Source organism: Stegodyphus dumicola, chromosome 6 (assembly GCF_044657685.1).
Source record: "Stegodyphus dumicola isolate Sdum_Otavi_A_Nest chromosome 6, ASM4465768v1".
NCBI lineage: Eukaryota > Metazoa > Arthropoda > Arachnida > Araneae > Eresidae > Stegodyphus > Stegodyphus dumicola.
The window spans coordinates 219,900,743-219,926,232 of NC_140773.1; the positions used below are offsets into that span (position 1 = coordinate 219,900,743).

General features: G+C 34.5%; 2 protein-coding genes across 5 annotated transcripts in view; one reads left to right on the plus strand and one right to left on the minus strand.

The window, feature by feature from the left end:
• Positions 1–25,490, plus strand: part of LOC118184170 (solute carrier family 35 member G1-like) — a 167,799-nt gene that overhangs the window by 113,615 nt on the left and 28,694 nt on the right. Inside the window, exon 1 of one of the 2 annotated variants that reach the window (XM_085819542.1) lies at positions 17,996–18,607. The exons of the other annotated variant lie outside the window; for it this stretch is intronic. The gene's annotated coding sequence lies outside the window, so the exon portion shown is untranslated. Of the gene's footprint in view, positions 1–17,995; positions 18,608–25,490 lie in introns of those variants that run through there. 2 annotated transcript variants of the gene reach the window in all.
• Positions 1–25,490, minus strand: part of LOC118203040 (solute carrier family 35 member G1-like) — a 119,761-nt gene that overhangs the window by 30,345 nt on the left and 63,926 nt on the right. The window contains exon 1 of one of the 3 annotated variants that reach the window (XM_085819543.1): positions 11,760–12,129. The exons of 1 other annotated variant lie outside the window; for it this stretch is intronic. The gene's annotated coding sequence lies outside the window, so the exon portion shown is untranslated. Of the gene's footprint in view, positions 1–7,342; positions 7,501–11,759; positions 12,130–25,490 lie in introns of those variants that run through there. One more of the 3 variants, XM_035375284.2, reaches the window with a different exon arrangement.

The following is a 25,490-nucleotide window of genomic DNA, read 5'->3' on the forward strand; positions in this document are numbered from 1 at the left end:
TTTTGAAGATATTCTAGAGCAGGTGATGAAAAAATTAACTTTTGAAAGGTAATATTTTGATAAAAGATCAATGAATCAATCTAACCATGGATGCAATGAAATCCTTGAGTTTGTTAATAAAAAATTCGTTAAAGTTTTACAAAATATGAAATCGATCATAAAACAAATCCCAAATTTCAAATTTGGTCTTTCACATGCCCATATGCGTAGGAGGATTACGTCATTCAAAATTCGATGACTCTATATACCGTTGTTTCATCACAATGCGGGAAATATACATACATTTATGCAGATTTTTCATTACTTAATTTTCTTCAAATATAATGCAGGGCTCTAACATTGGGTGGCAACAGTTTGGAAAGTGAAACGGACATTTATAGTGATTCAACACAAAATCGCAAAACAAAAACAATGGTCCTTCAGGGACAAAGCCCCTTTGGACTAATAATTTAAAAAGAACATATTTTTAAAATTTTCGATACGCAGTCTCGTTCGCTGGAGATAGAAATATTTTTTCCCCGTGCAGTGTTGCCATTGCTCGCTTTGAAATCGTTCAATTTCTTAGTCAAGAACTCATAAATACTTTACAAAACATGAAATAGATAATAAAACAAATTCCCAATTCGGGCTTTCTGATGCCCATAATCGGGGGGGGAGATGTACGTTATTCACAATTTAATGGCTCTAGGTACCATATTGTTTCATAACACTGCGAGAAAAATTCATACATTTATGCAGATTCTTCATTATTTATTTATTTTTTAAATATAATAATACAAGGCGATGATGTTCGGTGCCAACAATTTGAAAAGTGAAACGCCGTTTATATTGAAACGCCACAAAAGCCAAAACAAAATTAATAATCCTTCTGGGCTAATAAAAAATTAATTAAATTTTGAAAGGATTTCTTTAGGTTTTTTACGCTCTCGTTGAACTCACAGTTCTACCAGTTTGCTGTAGCGCTCGCTCTCGCTAAACACACTTATTCTTTTTTTTGTCTTTCTTAACTTTATTATTAAGTATCGTTTTCTTCGCATTTATGCCATATAAAATTCCACAGCAAAATTACAAAAATTTTAAAAGCAACAAATGCTTAGAATTCTGAAATTCCTGATGCAGTGTTGTTTTACCATACATTTTTATATTTTTTCAGTCTTTCCTCTGTTCATCATATCAGTGTTCAATTTTCTTAGTAAGATGGCTTTTTATGAGACATTTTTTGTCTTTTTTATTATTAACATTTTGTTCTTGGCTCTTACAAATCATAAAATTCGATTCAACAACAAAATCACAAAATATTTAATTTTTAGAATTTCCGATAGACAGTCTGGGGCGCTGAAGATAAAAATGTTTTATTCTGTACAGTGTTGCCATTGCTTGCTTTCAAATTGTCGAGTTTGCTAATCAAAAATTCGTTAAATTTCTATAAAATATGAAATAGGTAATAAAACAAATTCGATATTCAAAATTGCGTCTTTCAGGTGCTCATGTTCGGACGGAAGACTATTTAAAATTTGATGGCTCTAGATACCGTTGCTTTTTCACAATGAGAGGAACACGCATACATTCACGGTTATTCATTATTTAATTTATTTAAATATTATACAGGGCAATAATATTTGGTGGCAGCAGTTTGCAAAGCAAAAAGTGATACAACGCATTTAAATGTTTAGACGCAAAATTCCGTTTTGAGACTAGAGGGCCGTTCCCACTGGGGTATAATCTGAGCTAACGGAGACAACTAACGTAGCCGAACTATCTCCAAAACCAGTTTTTTCCCATAGGGCCAGCGGGTTGAAAAATCTAAACTGCAGGCATAGAGGAGCTAGTTTAAGTTTCACTAGAGAATGGTGTATACACCCGGGTACCTGGACTGCAGGCCTTACCCCTATCAAACAAGAATTGGATATTTCCTAATTATATGGGTGCATTAACAAGTTAAAAGTTTAATAATTCTTTAACCATAGTTGAATGAATTGCATATATGCATAATTAATATGGAATTAATATAAGCTTATCTGCATGTTTAGTGCTTATCTGCATTAATGTATGAACTTATCTTTCCCATCTATTTTTGCTTTCATTTAAAATGATCCTATAAAAATGTAAACATTCTGTTTTTTTATTCAAATATTTTTCTTCTAACTATGTTAAAAAACAGAATCTCCAAACTTAAGAGTTTTAATACTTTATTTAACAAATTTCATTTGTGGTGCCTTCGAAAAGGTAGTTATATTTCCAAAAATTGTATTCTTATATTTGTTTCTATTAAACATAGATTTAAAATTTTAATTAATTAATTTGTTATTAGTTAATAACTTTTAATATTGAGTTAAAGAACTTCTTAGAATACGGATTAAGGTTCGAGAAAATTCAGAACTCGTCCTTATCTTTCGAAATAACTTAAAGGGTGGTGCTTGAGCCTAACGTCTGTAACAGGCTTTGGCGAGCAGCGTTTACTACTCCTATTTGTTTCGGTTGTTAAGTTGTTAACTGTTTGTCAACATTTCAATGCAGTTTATATATATATCAGCTTCAGGAAATTTCTTTATGGCATATGTACAAGATATTCGAAAAATGTGGAACAGTTTACGCAGGCTTTGTTTCCTAAAATATTGATTTTAGCCATGTGGCACTTTCAGTAATGAATTTTTTTCGAAATTAGGTATAGAACTTTATGAAAGCACTTTTATCTGTGCAAATGGAAAGGATGTGCAACTACAAGAATTCCCTTTTCGTATGGTCTTCTGCAGCAAAACTCTCAACTAATAAAACATTCTTATGCTTAAAATAAGCTAACTGCACCGCTAGTTATTAAAATTACTGCACTAGGAAGAAAAGCAAATTTCAGAATTTATTTATTATACTTATGCAGCATAGTGGGAGGAAAACATGATTGCATTTGAAAAGCGTTTAGAGTTCACAAGGTGAAGAATTAATCTGTAATATGACTGGACACCGAGAACTGAATTTGGGTGACAGATACGGGTACTTCAACCCATGCGGCTTCAGTTCTGTACCAAAGTTCATTAATCATAGTCGTAATGTGCCAATCCCACAGCAACCTATGACCAGATGTTTTCAGTGGTCCAGAGATTTGGAGAACGTGCTGGCCAGGGCATCAGTCGTAAGCCCTATGTGCTGAGGAGGATCGGTAGAGCATGGGCAACATGCGCTCGTGCATTATGTTGTTAAAAGATGGTATCATCCAGGTCTCTAAAATAGGGCACAATTATGCGCCTTAAGACGTCAGATATGTAACTATGGCTGTACAAATTACAGATTTTGCGAACAAAAGGAGACCAGGATATGTACCCAAAGGTACTCCACAATACGGCTGATGCTGAGTACGCATAATGAGGACGAATGCTAGCTAGCAACGTTCATTCTTTTCAGTGTCTCCATACACTGTTGTTATGATGCTGTACGCAAAATTAGGATTCGACTGGCGACGTGGTGCCGCTCTTGTGTCCAGTGCTGTCGTTCATTGGATCACTGTAGACGCGTCTGTCTGCTGCAACGTCAAGTCAAAGTCGCAGTTATGTTCTCCATGTTGATAGCCCATGGTGCCACAGACGTTGTCGCTGTCCTTGCGGACATCCGTCCAGAAGATACGGTAATTAGTGACGCTGACTGCCACAGACCCGACTTTGAATCCCGAAGAAGGCAATGTTTGGAGGTGTATATCGTCTATACAACAAGAGAGCACTCAAAATACACGTCGAATCAAAAATCCTCTCGAGTAGCTGGTGGTAGGGAAAGAAGAGTGGGAGACCCTTGGACGAACCCAGGGTCAACATTCTCCATCGAAAAATTCACAAGTACTGGCCTTGCTTTAACCTGTACGTCACTTGTCCTCCTGCACGTAAGCCAAGTTCCTGACTCAGGGTATGTGATGTAGCTGTATGATCCCGTAAGGCAGAGAGGACAACATGAATGTCCTCTCGGGTGTTAGTGTCTGGGACCTGAGATCCTGCATGAAATTCAGTATTGCCCATCTGAACTCATTCCATACTCGCCTGAGAGTCGTAGGACCCCGACCAACAAGGGCAGCAATGTGGTAAGAGGATAAACTGCAGCCCCGCTAGCTCACTATCCGCACAGGATCGTGGACTAAAGCGGCTGCAGTTTATCATCTTACCACAACACGGTGAGCTCCGACACGTGTTGGTAGGCGTTTCTCTTTAAATGAGGCATAACATGACCTTTACAAATCACCAACATTCAAATATGATTTCCAAATGAGAAACACGTTGTGCAGTTTTCCCATTTTAATACACCATTTTCATATCTTAGCATGTAGTATTAACTTTTCCTGCATGCCGCCTTCAAGTTGGGGCAATTTTAATTGTCAGCAGCGTATAAAACTCTCCAAACCTTTATGTACAAGATTCAAATTATAGTTTCATAGGGCCAATAACAAATCTAATAACGATAATGTTTTGCCCAACACGGAACCTTTAATCACCAAAAGCGAGCAGTGTTTGTTTTGCAGTGCCTTCCTAAATCTGGTTGAAACTGCGAAATTGTAAATTGGGCAATACGAACGGAAAACTAATCTTCACATTAAGCTACAGAAAATGTTTTATTTAATCTATTACCAGCGCAATAAATATTTTATTAATTAGAATTTTCGCTTCACTTCTGTTTACCTTATTTTTAGATAATCTGCAACTGGAAATGCATACCATTTAAAGAAACAATCTTGTAGTCACCATTTTCAAATATCAGAACCCTAATTCAACAAGTCACAGAAAAGTCGTTTCATGATTTTACTATCCCATTCTATGCAAATGTTGAAATACCAAAAAAGTAGGAATTTTTTAAATTATGAAAGATGGTAATTCATCGTTTGTCAAATCGAAACATTCAAGTAGAAGGAGTTTAATAGTTGTAAGTTTGGAAATTAATAAGTGACAGTTATTTTATCAGGTTAGGAACCTGAAGACAAAGAGAGTGAAGTCATAAACGAAGTTTGGAAACACTCGTGTAATTGACAAAGTACAGTTCTAAAATAGTGAAATGTAAAGAATCTTTCTAATGCTGAATGTCGCCTGTGGTGTAGTAGAATATTTCACCAGCAATAGGAATTCAGTTTACAATTCGGGAAGGGTTACTGCTGGTCAATGAACGCGGAAGCAAATATGAAAGACGCAGAGCGTGCTGAAGAGCGAATTTGGCTCCCTGCCCGAAGATCACGTTAAGAGCAGCTACTCTGATGTGAAAGGGCATTATTCTGCTGAAAATCACATTTCCTATTTGCTTCAGAAATATCAGTAAGTTTGACGACATAAGTTTCTAACTTTATATTTCTATTATAGGGTACACCGCACCCAGGAGGCTAAAACAGTGATAATTAATACTTTATGTAGCAATAATATCCAGCATACGTGTTGCACGTCATGTGATGGAAAATACCTTTTTCCAGGTCTTTTTCGGACCAGCATATGACGATCAAAGTTTTAAGAGAATATGTTATTGTTCTTGAATGTATCTAAGAAGAATATTCAGGCGCTGCCCTAAACGGTAAAGTGGTTAATGTTGCCGGCTGCCTTTTCGTTAGGCTCAGAGTCGAATCGTGAAGTAGTCTTGGATGTCTGTAAGTGTATTGTTATTATTTGTCTTGTGCCATGACAAAACCTAAAATACACGGCGAGACGAAAGTCCTCTCGAAAAATTAGTGGTAGGAAAGAGGGTCGGGGGTTCCTTGGAACCGTTCCCCCAGGGAATTCTCTCGAACACTTGGGAAGGAATTAGGCAAAGTCATACAAGATGCTTAAGACTCATGCGAAAGACAAACGCGTTACTGAGTTCCTTGCCATGATAAAATTCATGAACTCATCTGATCTTAGAGTCAAAGAACTGAGGTAAGTCCAAGCAATAGGATATTCAGCAGTAACACATACCAGAATATTCAGCAGTAACACATGACAGAATATTGAGCAATATCATTTAGAATACTCTGTATTTGCTGTCCGCATCCTATTCCAGCCCCAAAAGACTCCTTCTGGCACCACTTCAAATATCTTTAGCGAAAAAGAATTCTAATTGTGCTTCCGAAAGATTCTATCTAGCGTAGATGAATGCTTTCGTATTTTCATGCTTAGAAAAATATAGTTTTCTGGTATTTTTTAGTCTAACAATGTCATTCGTTTGATATATATATATATCTTCCTGAATATTCCTAATTTTTTTTTGTTAACCGGAATCGCGTCTGCGACTATAGAGACGACTCTTCTGACTATCGATGCAAACTTGCTAAGCATTTTCGCTACTATTCGTCCTTATTATTAGAAAAAATTCAGTCTGCTGAAAAGCTTATTATATGACCTTGTTACGTCCGTTACTGCGCGAATGAATATGCTTGCCTGCATTTTCCAAATGTAACATAGTCTGAGAAGTCTCCCGTTTCCTCGGCATTAATACAGCAGAAAAACCACGTGGATATTTTAACAGTTAATTTAATATAAAAGTACGACTTCGTTATGCTTTATGTGACTAACACATTAATTTCAAAATTCATTTTATTATAAAAGTATTACTTTAACTTTCACTCATGTTAATTGCCCTGTCTACACGAAATTCAACCATACATTTCTCGTGAGTTTTCTTTCTCTTATCTATAGAAAGAAGGTAATAGTAGAAAATTATTTAAGGTATTTTTCTATCAAAACTTAGAAATGACGACGATAAATCTGGCTTTCGCTCTAAATGAAACATATTTTATTCTTGCAGAATAAAAAAAGTGTAGCAAATTATAAATGTGAAAACGTATAAGGAACAAACATGAAGCTATTCTCCAAGCGAATATGGCATATTTCTTTTAGTCTCCTGCGCTAGAGAATATTTAACGTATGAATGATTACAGTTGCCTTAGAGAAGAGAATTGTATGAAAATATTTCAAGTAAAACCACTTAACAGTTTTAAATAATCATTTTATCATATCTTATGTTATGTTTATAAACTTCAGTTTACATGACTTCTCACATTAGTATCAAATATGGTAACTATCAATAACGGACGCTGGGAAATATATTAATTCCTTTTTTATTATTATTGTAAGTTGCTGGAATACAATGCTAGAATTAATGTCCATGTGAACGAACACTTTTTTAAAACTTCGAAAATAATTGAAAAACGTTTTAAGTTTAGGTTAGAAAAAAGTTTTTATAATGTTGAGTCTTTAAACACAAACGATGCATTATTAGAATAATCATTATAATTTAATTAAAAATGTAGAAAAATCTATACCAAAATTATATCTTAGACATAGAAACTGAAGACTTAATTAGAAATAAAATTTCAAATAAATTGTTATAAAAGAAATCGCTATGCACTTACCTGTATTTTCTACAATCCAAAAATATTTAATTTTTTGTTATTAAAGTCACATTCATTTAACGTACTTAAGTAACTTCGTAATTACTCTGCGTGGCACTTAAAGCAGAACACCATTTTTCATAGGCATTCGCATTTCATATTAAAGATTGTTCAGATCTGTATCAGGCCAACTGTTAACTGTAAAGATTATGTGACGAAACCATTTGAATCACATAGAACAGCTGCATAAACGTCAAAAGAATTCTCACATATCGCGTATGAACAGATTTACAAAATTGCAAGTTAGAATATTATACTGTAACTTAGTTATTTCAGTAGCGAAATAAATCAGGGGAAAAAAATTCTTTTTTAATTTACACTGCTTGTAATGGAAAAAGGTTTAGAAAACAGGAAATATTTTCCAAATATTCAGTATTAGAAAGGTTATTACTACAGTAGACTCCCGATTATTATCCGCGGGCTGATTATCCGCGCCTTCCGCACAAAGTTTTTTTTTTTTTTTTTTTTTTTTTTTTTTTTTAATTTGCTAACATCGTGCTTATTTATCGCAAAAATATCCCAGGCCTTCTCGGAACCTTTCCCTCTGATCAGTAATTGATTTCTTACTCACCCTTGCAGAGTCCGCTCCACCGCTCACTCTCGTCTTAATCTTGCAATTCGATAAATTGGACTTCATGGGGAGAAGCTTAGTGGTGACCAACAAGCAGCCGATGATTTCCACCATGAATTTGAAGAATTTGTTTTTAAAGAAGAGCTATCTTTTGAACAAATTTACAATTTCAACGAATCGGGACTTTTGTGGAAATGTCTTCCCAATCGCACTTTAGCATTTGAAAGTGAAAGTAAAGCGGCGGGTCATAAAAGCAGCAAGGAAAGGATCACTATGATGTCTTGCAGCAACGCTACCGGTGGACATAAACTTAGACTTGTTGTCATTGGAAAGTAAAAAAAAAACCGAGATCTTTCAAAGGCACAAGGATAGAAAATTTGCCCGTTGATTACTTTAACCCAAAAAAAAAAAAAAAAAAAAAAAAAAAAAAAAAAAAAGAGGGATGGATGAACTGAAACATTTTTCAAAAATAGTTCGAAAAACGTCTTTGTTCTTCAAGTGCGTAAACATCTTAAATCGAAAAACCTTCCTGAAAAAGCTGTCCTATTGATCGACAACGCACCTTCTCACCCAGCCACAAGAGTGCTAAAGTCTTCTGATGGACAAATTTTTGCAAAGTTTCTCCCCCCAAAAGTTACTGCGCTAATCCAACCCATGGACCAAGGAGTCATTGCAACAATAAAGAGAACATACCGAACCAAGCTGCTAATGACCGAAACTGAAGAAGGTTATGATCTGAAAGAGTTTTGGAAACACTACACAATCTTCGACAGCATCCACGATATTGCATCTGCATGCGACTCAGTGAAACCGTCAACCCTCATAAAATCATGGAGAAAACTCATGCCTAAACGTTGAAGCCAACAACAACCTAACCCTTTTGAGTTGTGAAGAAGTAAATGAAGATGTAGACACGCCTACGGCGACTCTTGTCGATATGGTGAAAACCATGGAGGTAAGAAAGGAAGAAGTTCTTACTTCCTACCTCCATGGTGAAAACAGTTCCGGGTGGTGAGAACGTCGATGCTGAAAACATTAATGAGTGATTGGAGAGTGACGTCAACGAACCTGGCTTCGAATGTTTGACAGATGATGAAATTGTGAAGAAAGCAAGGGAAGAGACCGATAATGAAGGACGATAATGAAGCGAAGTGATGGCTAAGACGAGCCCACTGTGCAGATGCGGAAGACTCACGAAGCGGCTCAGCAGTCCAAGTCGACGAACTGCTGAGCTATTTAGAAGAACAAGACGACGCGGAGTTGGCCGAGAAACTTATGCTACGAAAAATGCAATCTCGGATCAAGAGAAAATGCTTCCAAAGCAAGAAGGAAACACAAATGACTGATTTCTCCAAAAAGGTGTAGTTTTACAGTTATGCTTTTGTAATTACATAATACATTACAGTATTAAAACAGTACATATGTATTAATTTTTCTGTGTATCCTTGACGCCTCTCGTAAGTACAAAGCACTTTTCTGTTTTCATTAACAAAATGCATTTTAGGTTAGTTTTGAGTGATATACTAAAATATTAAGCGTTAGTTAAACATTTCCTGCTGTTTATTTTACGTTTTATTGTACATAAAACGATTTTTCAAAGTTGAAATGATTGTTTCCTCTTTTGCAATACCCGTTTTCAGCTTTTTTCGGATTATCCGCGATTTTTTGTTATCCGCGGTGGCCGCGCCACCCAATTCCGCGGATAATCGGGAGTTTACTGTAGTTCTGAATCTCAATCCATCTTTTTTTATGATGTTAGCTACATTCATATGCCTGGGATTAGATGCATTAAAGACACAAGATCTTATGTACGCTCAGTACAAAAAAGTACAGTTCTATATTTTTCGTTCTACTGGGCCGACTGAAGAAATTTAACTTGCGTTTTTCAAATGTCTCGAAACCACAACTTAAGATACGTATTAGATTTATATAGTATACCTTTACTTAAATATTGGCATTTTCATATAAATTCGAACTTTTTCTTAAATGACATGCCGATTTTTTCCTTATTTTGGTTCTAGGAATCAAATTATGCCAAAGTTTTGTAAAACTCGCAAGAGTAATTTATAAAAAATCAATTCTCATAATTTTAGCATCTCAGTATTAATTGAATTTGGTATATATTTATTAATATCTTTTTTATTATACTTACTTGATTCCTTCTTTCACAATTCGAAATTCAGGTTCAGTCGGACTAAAATTCACAAATATTATCTGATTTTTTTTTTTTTTTTTTTTTTAAAGATTTTTATATTTTTAGTAATTTTTATAAATTTTTCGAAAAAATGTTTGAATTATAAAATTTTTACTATCACCTTACAGTAGATACACTTCTAAGCGTACCTGCAAAAAAATTAGAGTTTTTTATTCAAAATTTCCCAAGACGTATGTGAATTTATGTACTGGTGGGTTTTGAAATTTGGCATATTTGTTATAAGCGATAATAACGCTTTTTGCGGTTAACGCGCTTTTCAAATTATTTGAAAGAATAAAAGAAGTATTTTTTTTTTTTTTTTTTTTTTTTTTTTTAATATTTGTAAGAAATCGAATTTTATTATAAAAACGTAAACAGAATTTACACTTTTTTAAAATTATTTAAAAGTACCCGGCCTCTTAAAGCAGCCGGCTTTTGCAGTCATTCAATAATGAATGCTGTTTTATATTTCCTTAACTGTAAACCTTAAATGAAACTGAAGCTCTATATTAACTAATTGCAAAACAACGTGCGGATATATGAATAATTAATTTCCATACATGTTATGAAAAAACAATGTATTTTTATAATAAAGGTGTTAAGCAGAACTTTGTCTAGATGGATTTTTTACTAAGGCGAAACACATTGACATTAATGCTTAATAGAATTCACCATTGGCCGGGTGTTTAAGAGGGCTGAGTACAACAATTTTCACCCGAGTTCCTTACCAGGCGAACGGGCTAACTCAATGGTTGGTTTTCATCATGTGTTGATGTTAATGCTGACCTGTCTGACCTGTATTCAGCCCAAGCCCGTGAAATTCCTCGTGGCAATGAGCGCAAGTTTACGCCTGTCGTTGGCAACAGCCTTGAGCACCTAACAAGTGGCAATGCGATTTAGCACAATTCCGCCCCCATTTTGATTGTGAGCCCCCGAGAGGATGGGTTCGAGGGTCTCCCACCCCTCTTTCCCTACCACCGACCTCTCGAGAGGACTTTCGGCTCGCCGCATATTTAGAGTGCTCCCATGCCTCTCGGACACTATACATTTAAAAACATCAATGCCTTCTCCAGGATTCGAACCTAGACCCTTCGGCACGACAACCAGCGACACTAACCACTATACCAGTTGGGCGGCTTCCTCATATGTAACGTGAATATTGAGCCAGTTTGCCTTAGATAACCTTGTACGAAGGTATTTCTATCCTTAGACAGATAGCCCTTGCGATATTCCAGTAACCTTAGCCTAATCGGAAAAGAAAGTTTCGTGAAGGAATTTTTAAAGTTAAATGAGCCGCATTTACTTATTTACTTTAAGGATATCCATGAAACACTTGCGTAGAAACCAGAACGAACTCGCGACTGTTTCTCTATTTTAGATATTTGGCTGTTGATCGTCGACATTGTTTTAACAATTAAAAGTACATAAACTTTCTTACATTAAAATACTTGTACCATTTTTTTAAATCTCTTTACTTCTTGTTAAAATACGGAGGTATAAAATTTTGCTCATTTCTAAATAAAATGCACAAATGCTTATATATTATTATAAGATATCATCTACATTCGAAAAAGGGAATATCTAAGAATCATACCTGGATGGATACTGCTTACCTTAATATAACACTGGAATTCTCTTTTAAGGGTTCTTAAATGATTCTGATTGTACTCTCTAATACTACATTAACAAACTTTTCTTTCGGGACAAAAATAGATGCAGAAAATCATGAAGACAACATGACATCTTTATAAATTTTAAAATGAAACTCTCACAAATCACCAGTCCTGAAATTAAAAGTCTTTTTTTTCTCGATGTTCGCTGGAGAAGATTAAAAGAAGTATTAGAAAAAAAAAAAAAAAAAAGACTGAAAGCATAATGATTTATCATTTTCTTATCCGCCTGGAAAATTCCAAAAAAAATTCGGCAAGAGACAACAGCAGCAATTTTTCTCACATACGCAATATTGAATGACGATAGTTACTCAATATATTTGGGTCAAAAGATATTAACAACTTCCTGAATTCAATAAGAGACAATGACACCTCAAGTATTTTTTAACTTGCTTTGTTTGAAAACAAGACTTAAAATAGTAAAAAAAAAAAAAAAAAAAAAAAAAAAAAAAAATATTAAAAAAAGGAAGCTTTCAGATTCTATATTACACCATCCAAAGGACCGCTTTTTTTTTTTTTTTTTTCATTTACACACATATACATATTTCGAAGGCATTTAAGCTAACGCCTCTTTGGGCTAATAAGAAATTTGAATGAAAGACTCTTGAGGTTTATTGACAGATTTTAATATAAGTTTTCAAAGAAAATTTTGTTTTCCTAAATTTATTAGCCCAACTAGACATTAGCCTAGAAGGGCTATAAGTCCCGAAACGGCACTTTGCGTCGAATCATTAAAAACGTTCAATCACTTTGCAGATTGTTGCCACCAAATAATATCGCTCTTTATTGTATTTAAAGAAATTAAATAATGAAGAACCTGCATGAATGTATGTATGTTTCTCACATTGTAAAAACACAGCGGTCGCTAGAGCCACAAATTTTGAATAACGTAGTCCTCCACACGAATGTGGGCACCTGGAACCCCGAATTTGGAATTTCTTTTATTACCTATTTCATATTTTGTAAATGTTTAACGAATTTTTCATTAACAGACTCAACGATTTCAAAGCGAGCAATGGCAACAAGGAATAAAACATTTTTATCTCCAGGGCGCGAGTCTGTCTATCTTAAATTCTGAAGATATCCTGTTTTTAAATATTTTTAGCCCAAAGGTTCTCGAAATATGTATAGTGTGTATTGCGATAACTAATCAATTTGCAAATTCAGTCAATCAACCGCACATTGCAGAAATTGATTTGCAATAAAAGTGGTTGATTTTTAGTAAGAGAAAGTACACGAGGATTATTTGCCTTCATAAAGGACTTTTAAGGGAAACTGGCATTCACATTACACACGGGAAAACATGAAAACGTCAATGTAGATAATTTGGATATCAGGATCAGAATGAAAATTTGCGACAAAGAGACAGAAATGCAAATCAGTCTTAAAAAATATACGAACTTCAATGAAAATGCGTATATAAAAGATAAACTAAAGCTTGGATTATTTACAGAAGAATTATGTGTTTATGATGTTTTTCTCCTCTCATCAAAGAGGGAAAAAAATCGTTTGCTGTTAAACACATAAAAAAAATTAAAAGGATAAAAATTTCCCAGGCTAAACAATTCAAAATATCTAACATGGAAAATTTCAAGCATGGATTTAGACCAAAGATAACATTCTTGCACTAAAATAAAACATCCAGAAAGCACGAAAAGAAAAGAAGTCCTTGAGAAACATGAAGTTAAACACAGAGTGAATTAAGTGAAAGATATTGAAGTAAAAAGTTGTTTTGAACCTAACATTCTCGAAAATAAATACCTATTATAATATAATTCTTACCTATCCTTATCTGAACTAAATTCGTTGTGCCTTTCTGAATAATACCTGTTTCGGTTATCACATATTTCATAAATAACTTTCAGAAATTAAGCAGTCTTCAAAATCTTCTACACACGAACTAATTTGAAACTTTTCTTTTATTGTTAAAATACCAACCAGCGGGCAAATGGATAGGATTGCTAAACACTGCGGTTGTTCGACACCAGCTCAAATCCCGAGAAAAGGTTTTCGTGTAATGTGAAACAAGCTTTCTCCATGTGTAATGTGAAACATTAATTAAATATTTTTTGAAATCCTCCACAAAGACATCCATATTCTTATGCTAGATATCCCAAGTATACTTTGCCACGGTCTTTTTGTTCTTAAAATAATAATGTTAACCAATTAAATCTTAAAAAAAAAAAAAAAAAAAAATATTCAATATTTTCAGGTTATTTTTTGGAGATTTATTTACAATTCGAGACAAACTAAGGATTTTTTTTTCTTAATTTTACATTGAAATATTTTCATTTTCTTTAGATAATTAAAACTCTATTCTTATATAAGAAATTAAGAATGTGTTTGTTGAATTTAAATTAAAATGTGTTTGTTTTTTTAAATAAACACAGTACCCGCCGCTTATTAAACTCACTGGTTACTAAAACCAACCGCTCATTACGTTCGAATATCCAGGAACTAAAAGAAATATATACTAATCGCTAGCAAGACAGACGTTTATTAAAATCATCTCCGCCGCTTATAAAACTCAGATTGACTCTGAAGAAATACATAATTCTTCGTGCCAGAATATCAGACTATCCTATTTGTACCTACCAAAGTTGTTTGTAGTTTGTCCATTTGACTTATTGCTGACTGTGGCTTATTTACCATTCAGGTATTAGTATTTCAATAAAAAGTTTTTTTTTATTATTATTTTATTATTATGACCGCCCAGATGGTATAGTGGCTAGGAGAGCTACTGATATACCGAAGGGCCCGGGTCCGAATCCCGGCTGTAATTATCTGTCCCTTCATAGGAGGTAATGGTGGCTCGCCTATTAGGTGCTTCCACAATATAGCAGCGATCACTTCCGACTTTAGTAGTGGGCAAGCCCAAGTCGGCTAAGTTTTAGCCAATTGAAAAAAATCACTGTTTTAATAATGGCAACACGCTGCCCAGTCGGTATAGTGGTCAGGGAAGCTGACTGCGATGCCGAAGGGCCTGGGTTCGAATCCCGGAGAAGGCATGGTTGTAACTGTCCGTCCCCTTCATAGGAAAGACGATGGTAGCCCACCTATTAGGTGCCTCCATAATAAAGAGACCACCCCATCCGGCCTTGTATAAATTAATATACTGGGTTACATTTGTAATTGTTCACAATCTGCCATTGGAAAAAAAAATATGGCAACGCACACAGTGGTGATCGGACGAGAACCGGTACTTTCAGCACGGTATGGCGGCTGACATGTACATAGTGGTATCGGCCAAAGAAAATGACGCCCCATGGAGGGCTTTTAAGGGAACCTGGCTCATATCCACGATACAGATGGGGAAAACCACAAAAACGCCAATGCAACCAGCCCTTTCACCAGCATTAGAACCACGAACCCGAACTACCAGTGTTTATCTACTTTATTACTCAGCCGCTGGTGGGCACAATAATATAGATTTAACGGAATGTTTTTTTACTCTCCAGTCCATATATCTATGAGACACTTTTTCACAGCTCCCGGTTCACACTGGACCTCGAAGGGCCAAAATTTTCGTATCTTAAGATTAATAAATGCCCACCAGCTGCAAAGTGGTATAGTCGTTGAAAACTAGTAGTTATGTCCGAGATTCGAATCCCGTAAACGGGTTGGCTGGATGCGCGTTTTCGTATTTTTCCTCATGTGTAACGTGTATACGAGCCAGTTTTCCTTAGAAAGTTCTCGAAAGTCTCTTTCCCTTTAGACAGATAGTCCTCGAGTGCTTTGCCGTAACCAAACCAAACCAAACCTTTAATAAAAACAGTTCTCTAGGGGCACTGTAAATGAGAGAGTGTTCTTTCTCTATTAGCGGCTGATATGCAACTTCTGCTTTGGGATAGACATGTTATGTTCACAGAGAGTTATAGAAAAACGTTCATGAAACTCTTCTTAACATTATCGTACATTAAGAATCTTTGAAGAGAAAGAGAGTGATAACTATAGGCTGAAGAAGAAGCTAAGAAAGCACTGGTCAAGCCTGTAAACATGAAATGAAAAATGGAATTGACAATCATAGAGAAATCTTTCTGCTGGTTAGAAACGTAAGTTTTAGAATTAAATAAACTACTAGAAAATGCATTTTTAAAAATCTGTTATGCGTTTAACTTGTGACATGTCGAGCATGTCAAAGTGAAAAGACTTATGCCTGAAAGAACGGGTAAATTGTTCGATTTTGATGTTCTTGACAAGTGCAGCCAGAGAAAAATTGCATTGCAATTTGAAATTCCTCAAAAACTGTGAAATTCACTTAAATAAAGGATTATAACTGAGTAACTAGTAAAAAATGAAAATGTCTCAAGGAATTGCAGAAAACCGAGAGACGTTGAAACTATTCTTCTAGAATGGCTTCAAGCTATGAAACTATTATTATGTTTAGAGTTCTTTTTGGCAGAAGCTGTGTAATTCTTTAAAATACTAGGAGAGATTTTTGTGTCAAATTACATATGGTTCACAAGTTGGAAAGAGAGAAATCACGCACTGTCCATCGGAAAACACATAGTGAGAAGGAAGAGGTAGAAAATCAAGGGTGATAACGGAATAAAAGATGTTTTTCTTGGACTGCTAGTAAACAAAATTTACAAGAAATTAATTAACAAAAACCACACAAATTTTAAAAGTGTGCTATTTTGTTTCATTCTTCGCTTATTGAAGCAACTAATCTAAGAGATACTTATATTCCTGACGTATTTACTGCAGGTACAGGTAGAGGTAGAAGCTAGGCCAGCACAACGATGATTCCACTCGTCTTCCCCTTTTGATAAGACTTTCGATCGCCTTGTATTCTGAGTGCTCCCTTGCCGCACAAGTACTGTATGCTTCTGATAAACTTGTATGCCATCTCCGGGATTCAAGCTCGGGCTCATTGGTACAGCAGCCAGCGTCACAAATTATTATACCGGCTAGACAACAAGCTTTTGCTTCAGTCGAAGTAAGCTGATGACGAAAGGGCATTTTCTCACTGAAAGCATCGAAATGGCGTATATATGTATCTTTCTACAGAAAATTCCTTGGCGCGTCTTGCTCTTGGAAAAGATACTTTTTTCATATATTTAAAAAATGAGGTTTTATAGTTAAGACCTTATTATAAGCAACATGAATTACGTTGTAATATTTTTTCACAATGCTAGCCGATTAGACTGCAAATAGGTAAGCAGCTGAATACTATTAGTTCGACTTAGATTTGAATCCTACTAAATGGGATGAATAGATCGGTGTCTTGTGGTTTCTCTAAACGTAACGCTAATACGAACATGCTAAACGAAGTGTCCTTAAGAAAATTCGTGGTGAAGGTATCCTTCTTCTTAGAAAGACAGTCCTCGCATGCTTTGCCACAGTCAGTTACAAGCAAAAAATAAAATAAAAATACAAGCACCCTCCAAAAAAATCTGAAAGGTTTTAGATTTTAAATTACGTCCAAAGGGGCGTTTTGTGTGTTACCTTTATTTATTAAATATCACGTTCTTTTTCACTCTAACCATAAAATTCAGTTCAGTAGCAATGTCGCAAAAAAATTTTAAAATGAGCCTAACTTGAATTTCCGATACACAGTTCCGCGCGCTGGAGATAAAAAGGTTTTTTTACCCCCGTAGAGTGTTGCCATTGCTCGCTTTCAAATCGTTGAGTTTGTTACTGAAAAATTCGTTAAAGTTTTACAAAATATGAAATCGATCATAAAACAAATTCCAAATTTCATATTTGGGCTTCCACGTGCCATTATTCGCAGTAGGATTACGTCATTCGAAATTCGATTTCTTTATGTGCCGTTGTTTTATCACAATGCGAGAAACAGACATACATTTATGCAGATTTTTCATTATTTAATTTCTTCAAATATTATGCAGAATTCTAACACTTGGTGGCAACAGTTTGAAAAGTAAAACGGACATTTATAGTGATTCAACCCAAAATTGTAAAACGAAAACAATAGTCCTTCAGGGACAAAGCCCCTTTAGACATTACATTTAAAAAAAAAAAAAAAAAAGCTTCATACCACATTTTTATTTATTGGTAAAATTTGCTACTAGAATCCCTAAAGCTCTTTTACTAAATTTACAAACTGCAGCTTGTGTTACGTTTTTGTGTTTTATAATACCGCTATTATCAAATTAGCATGAAGCGTAATTTGCGCTCTTTCTGAAGTCACACTATTTATTGTACCATGTTCAGTTAACTATACTTATTTCCTAGAAGATTATTAATGTTTTACAGTCGTTAAATAGAACTCTGCGCCACTTTGATGTTGTTTCGAAATCCCTTTTTCCTTCGAAACGTGAGGAATTGACATATCCATGAAATTAAACGCATTTTTCCTTTTCGAAAAATCCACTGACTTTTACACCATTTTCTTTGCCAAACAACGAAGAACTGAAAATAGAAAGTTTTCTACCTTTGCAGGCTTTCCGTTATCCATTCTGGGTATTTAAAGAAATGTTTTCATCATTTGTTTCTCAAAAAGATTTCCAGTGAATTCAGACATTCATTGGTCATAAATTCTCACACTGATAGCGAAAGAGGAAAGTTTGAAAACAACGAACTCGTATTCGGATAATAAAAGGATGATTTTTTTTATTTATGACAAGGATGAACATAGAACATTCGTTAATGAGTTTTCCCGTAGCTGGCGATTATTGTTCGCTATTAGCCAAGTGATGAAATCTTGACATGTTGGTATAAATACCTTGCATGTTATTACGCCGGTTTTTTTTTTACCTTGCCTGTGAACATACGTAATTATCTTTTGTTTTGGATACACCATGACTGAACTTGAAATCAATTACTTGGTAAGTAAATGCAAAATATTTCTTTCCCTAGTTATATAAACATGTGTGTAAATTATGCATTATCTGTATATTCAAGGGCTCTTGTGAAGAAAAGATTAAAAGAAAGAACGAAAATGAGTTATTACAAGAGTTGTTTTGTTAACATTAAATATCTCAGCAGCTGTACATTAATTGTTTTAAGCATTAATTCTACAGCAATATCCACAAATATACGCTTTATATTTAAAGGCGTACATATTTTATGTATTTATGTTTTTGACGTGATATGTGTTTAAATTTGTATCTTTCAATATATATATATTCAGAATATAGGTTTAAGTAAACAATTTAATTAATGGCAATAGATTGCCTAATACTTGCGCTAAAGCTGGAAAGTAATAAAATAATTATTTATTTTCTAACATATTATTTAGTATATTATCTCCTTTGACAAACGTTGTTAGAATTCTATTGAAATGATGTAACTCATTAGCGTATTTAAAAATGGAATCTTAAGTAAACTTAAAATGGAAACATCAAAAATGAATTTTGAATAAGTTTAAAATGTAAACTTCAAAAAGGTATAATTAAAAATGAAAATATAATCAATAAACCAAGTAATTATCGTCATTGACCGTAAATTGGTTAACTTTTCAAGGGGAACAAACCAACTTCCGATCAATTAATAATGATTAATAAATACGAAGGTGCTACGTCTTTTTCTCAGTTAAGAATTATGCTGACAAAAAAAGCGTTTTAGTAAAATGAGTTTAAGCTAAGTAAGTTAAGTGAGATTAGTTGAAATAAAAGCGCTGTTTTGAAATTTAGCAAGAAATTGACTATTCCGCCAAGTTTCTTACTTGCGAAAAAGACTTCTCATTTATTAACTATTGTTAATTGATCGGAAGTTTGTTTGTTCCCTTTGAAAAGTCAACTACTTTCTGGTCAATAATGATAACTACTTGGTTTATTGACTACATTTTCACTTTTAATTACACTTTTTTAAAGTTATTTAGGATTCAATTTTTAGATATGCTAATAAGTTACTTCATTTCAATAGAATTCTAACTACCTTTGTCAAAGGAGATTTTTTTTTCCAATGGTAGACTGTGAACAGTTTCAGTGTAACACAGTCCATTAATCTATACAAGGCCAGATGTGGTGGTCTCTTTATTATGGAGGCACACCTAATAGGTGGGTCACCATCGCCTCCTATGAAGAGACGGACAGTTACAACCATTCCTACTCCAGAATTCGAACCCAGGGCCTTCGGTATCGCAGTCAGGCTTCCCTAGCCACTATACAGTCTGAGAAGCTTGTCAAAGGAGATAATGTACTAAATAATTTATTAGAAAATTAATTATTATTTCAGAATATATATATATATTAATCTGATTCTGACATATTTCCTCATAAGTGCGAGGAACGTTTGATATAAAGAATGTTGATACTGATTGAAACTGAAATATCGCCTATAAAGCAGTGTTTTAAAAAGTCGGGAAAACGAAATTCCGAAATGAAAGCGAAACGAGTAATTTCATGTAGTAAGTGTCTAATAATGTTTTCCGTTTTTTATACTTTTACAGACTATAGTTATAAACCCGTCTTATTCCGATTTAAACATTGCTGTGAAGTTATAAGCAACAAAATAAAATTTTAGAAATACCGTGCAAATAAATGAATATTTAGTTAGTTTGACACATATTTAGCGAAATAAAGTAAAGGAAATTAATTTTTGTGTTTCTAATCGTGTTTGATAATATACATAACATAGCAGTTATTTTGCAATGACTCTGAAACGAATTTATATAACTTAGCGAATTGCATCAACAGTATAATTGAAGAATAACTCTAGCTGTGGCGAAATCTAAAGTTTCAGATTCGTTTGAATTTGAAAGCTTGTTGGCAAACGTCACACATTAAGAAATTCTTTAAAATTTGTTTCCATTTGGCACAGTTTATTTTTCTTTAATCTTTATTTTGCAAACTATGGCGCCAAATGAAAAACTACATTTTACAATCGGATGTCAATAAAACATTAAGCTGGTATTTAAAAGAACTTATAAGTCATTTAAAAAGAACTTTTTTGCAAATACAATTAATTTTCAAACTAAACTGTCATTTTTATTCAAATTACGTATTAAATATTCCTTATGTTCTTCAAGGGCAACGTATGCTTAAACATTTGGAAGGCATTTTGATGCAACAAAAAAGAAAAAAAAAAAAAAAAAAAAAACTCCAAATCGTGCTTGTTTTTGAAGTGACTAGTTATAAAACAAACTCTATTTAGACGTGATTTTGTATTTATCTTTACGGTGCGATAGTTTATATCATTTTCTCGAGATTGTAAATGTTGTGCATACCAAATCTACTGCACGCTCACTTAACATTCTGTTAATTTCATCAGTACGAATACAAATAATAATACTTCATTGCTGGACTGTTGCGCTTCACGCAAAAGACCAGCCCAAATGAAATCTGTGCCTTTCGGCGCTTAATTTAATCAACGTATAGGTTAAGTTATTTAAATATGGCAAAGCACACGAGGGCTCCAGGAAGGCATTTCTAATCTTAACACACGAGGGCTAAGATTAGAAATGCCTTCCTGGAGGACTTTTTGGGAAACTGGCTCGTTTTCACGTTATACGTGGTTTTTTTGTTTAATTTAATTTATTATTTTTTTATCATGGCACACCAGGGCTGTGTTCCTAAAGGAAAGGAGGACTTTCTAAGGAAATCTCGCTCGTATACACGTTATACATGGGGAAAATCACTAAATGCCCAGGCAGCCAGTCTGTTCGCCAGGATTCGAACCCAAATCGGAACTACCAGTGTCCAGCCATTTTACCGCTCGGCCTCTGTCGGGCCCGTTACACATGGGGAAAGCTGCGAAGTGAGCAACCAACCGACCATCTAGCCAGCCGTTCTCTTGGGTTCGAACCCGGGTTGAAGAACCAGTATTCAACGGTCTTAACCACTCGGTCGTTGGTGGGACATTAAATTCATCAACGATTTGCATCAAAAGGGGAAAAGCAATATTGTACTACTTGAACAGTAGTCTTTGATTAAGGAGGGATTTCTTGTTTCATTCTGATTCCTAAGTCCACAAGTGGCCGAGTGCTTAAGACCTCTAATTACTGGCAGTTCAACCTAAGCCTGAAGCTTAGCAAAGGAACTGGTGTCTGGCTACATGGTTGTTCCTCATGTGTAATGTAAATTTTAGACAATTTCTCTAAGGAAGTCCTTTCATAGGGCAAAAAGTCTTCGTGGCTTTTTCGATATTCAAATAATTGGACAAACATTTGTACTGGTACATATTGATATATATTAGCGATTTATCAACCTCTTAATTATCAGCCTTTTTAATTCATTCCAGGTATGGTTAAATTTATGTTAAAAATATCAACAAATAATCCAAACATTCAACACGAAAGTGAATTTTTGAATATTCCAAGTATTCAGTTGTATAAATCATTAGAAATTTCGGATCAGGGAACATAAAAAATTCAGTTAGGCTGTCAGACGAACCACTGATTTTCCACTGCTAGCTCAACATGCTAACTACATATACCATGACAGCACGCAAGAGGGAATAATGTAATTCTTTAATAATTAGGACTAATCTTTAATAATTCTTTAATAATTTAATAAGGGAATAATGTAATTCCGGTAATTCTTTAAACAGCTTCTTAAATACTTGCTTTTGAACTTTTTGTCATCGTTCGATCACCACATGCAATAAAGTTAGTGACAAGTACCATTTTAAATCATTTTAGAGACTTTAAAACTATTAGTTGTTAAACCCTCTGAATTTTTAAGATATTTGCACGACATGAGATTTTCCAAGGAAAAGTCTGCCTTGATGTTTTGAGTGCACTCTTTACAAAGTTTTCAAACCTAATTACAAAAAGATCATTTTTTATTTTATGACACTTTGCATTATTAATATAATTAAAATTAATTAAATTAAAGTCAATTTAAGCCTACCAGTAGTTTTAGTGGAATATATTTTTAAGCAATTACATTCTGATGGGAAAATTCCTGTAAAAAGTATCACAAGGCCCTGAATTAAACGTAATGAAAGATTTTTATATATTTATTTTAATGGTACCGACCTTCTTTTTTTTTTTTTTTTTTTTTTTTTTTTTTTGTTAATGAAAACATTTATTGTTCTGTGTATTTAAGCCCCATAGATCAGAATAACGTAATAGAAGAATTCAAGACATGAGGCTACTGTGCGAAATCTTAGAAACTGCTTTAATGGTAGCTAGAACTCATTGCTTCAAAATAGTTTTTAAATATGCAATCTATTCCTGATTAACCAAGGGGTTCGAATTAACCGAGCCTTATCCAGGGAAAAAAATAGTTCATTTATTGATGAACAATTGAAAAATTACTATCACAAATCAACAGCATGAATCAAAACTGTCTATTAAAAATAAAAGAAGTAAAAAAAAAATGGGAATGCTTTCATATTTTAATAGTACGCCCAAAGCGGCATCTTTTTTAACGTTTTCTGTCTGACCTTTATTTATTAAATATATTTAATTTATATGACATATTCGCACTTAAGCCACATAAATCACAAAATATTAAAAAACAGCAAGTCTTTAGAATTTCCGATAGACAGTCTTGCGAGCTGGAGATAAAAATGTTTTTATGGGTTCCCCCCCCCCTATTTTTCCCCGTGCAGTGTTTCTATTGCTCGCTTTGAAATCGCTGAATTTGTTAATCAATAATTCGTTAAAGTTTTACAAAATATGAAATAGATAATAAAATAAATTCCAAATTCATGTTCCATGTGCCCACATTCGGGTGGAAGACCAAGTGATTCAAAACTGGATGTCTCCAGATACCGTTGTTTTTTCACAGTGCGAGGAACATACATACATTGGTGCAGATTCTTCATAATTTAATTCTTTCAAAATAATACATAGCAATAATATTTGGTGGCAAAAATTTGAAAAGTGAAACGGACATTGATAGTGTATGGACGCAAAATGCCGTTTCGAGAATAAAATAGCCCTTCTGGGCTAACGCCCCTTTGGGCTAAATATTCATGGGATTATGCAATGATATCAGATGATATCCACCTGATGCACCCTTCCAAAAAGCTAAAATTTTCAGCTGTCGCTTTTAGGCGACTTTGAGGTCATTGACATTTTTGAATTTTTACAGATATTGATCTTTGATACCACTTAAAACTTAGCATTTCTGATTATATCTATTATATCTCTGTTATTGACAGTGTATTCTTCATGTTTGAGATGCTGATTTACAATTTATGAATCAAATTAGTTTATACCCCAAATCAAACAGCTTGAAAATACAAAAAACTGTTAATAGTTTTTGTCCTTTAATTATAATACGAGTTATTCCTCTTCTCTGTGTTTCTCAACTTCCCACGGGTTAAATGCGATTTTAAGTCAACCATGAACAATGTCTCCAGGATTACCCCGGTAAGAGTTGACTTATATTACTTTCTACACTCATGTCTATATTTCTCTTTGCATAATCAAAAATAATGACATTCCAAATATCCAATCTATGTAATCCGCTTTTTCAGACTATGTGTTTGAAAACCAAACTAATTAGCATTATCCAATCAAAACTGATCAAACTGTTACGAAAAGCAAGACGTTAAATCATCTGGCGGTGAATCAAGCCATTTGCTAAAAGTGAATATCTGAGTCTGCAATACAGCGTTTGATTTCAGTTTGAGAAGACTCGAAACGGTTTATTATGGCTCTTAACCATCATTTGGAAGGATCTGTGAACTGTCGAATCATTGTTTAGCAGTAGGGAAAGACAATCATGGAAACAATGAGATGTTTGAATATTTGAAGACAATTTCTAGACTGTGAAAATAATATCAGGATTGTAGAACTGTTGTAAGGAGGCTTGGACAAGATCATAAACGAATAACAACTGCTTCTCAAGATGGATATCTGCCAATAACTGCCCGTCGTAACAAGGATTCTATTGTTCGGTAGATAATTTCAGAGCTTGTAGCTGCCACTGGAACTGTTGAATCACGGTAAACTATGAAGAGAGTGCTTAATGAAAAAGAGACTTTCAAGGATAGGTATTTCACTGTCTTCGCAACAAAATACAGATTGCTTTAATTGGTGCAATGAACATCAGAACAGGAGCGAATACCAATGGTCCCATACGTTCTTTACCGATGAGTGGACGTTTAGTTTAACATCTGATTCTAAACATGCTTACTCGTGGGAGAAGTCATGAACGCGAAATCTTGCTTTGAACGCTAACGCTACCATATTAGCAATGCACGTGTGACGGTATAGGGAGAAATAATGATCGATGGAAGTATCTCCAACGCATTTTCAACAGCAAATCCGGAACTGGCCAGAGATATCGGGAGGAGGTCTTTGAACCTTATGGAAAACATTACTGGGGTGCCTATTTTTTTCAATCGAATGGCGGACACTTGGCTTTTTTTCAGCATCGGCCGCTCCTAAGGCCATTAATGGTGGCCATTTTACTGTGGAGGCACCTAATAGACGGCCACTATTACCTCCTATGAGGGAACAGACAATTTACTTCCATGCCTTCTCCGGGATTCGAATCCGGGCCCTTCGGTATCGCAGTCGGCTTCTCTAACCACTATACGGTCTGCGCGGCTCTAGGTTGCGTATGGATCTGACTTTTTATCTGTGGACCATAATGTCGTTGACGAATTCCTTGACTAACACATTGAGCGAATACCCGGGCCACCAAAATCTCCTGATCTTAACCCGATAGACAAGCTTGCGGGACTATCTTGGAAAAGCAGTTGCACGAAGATATCCTCTTTCTAGAGATTGATACCCTGAAGACCGCTTGTTTGAGGAGTGAAACTCAATTACCCAAACTGCAGTTAACAAAATATTGTCAGCAGATA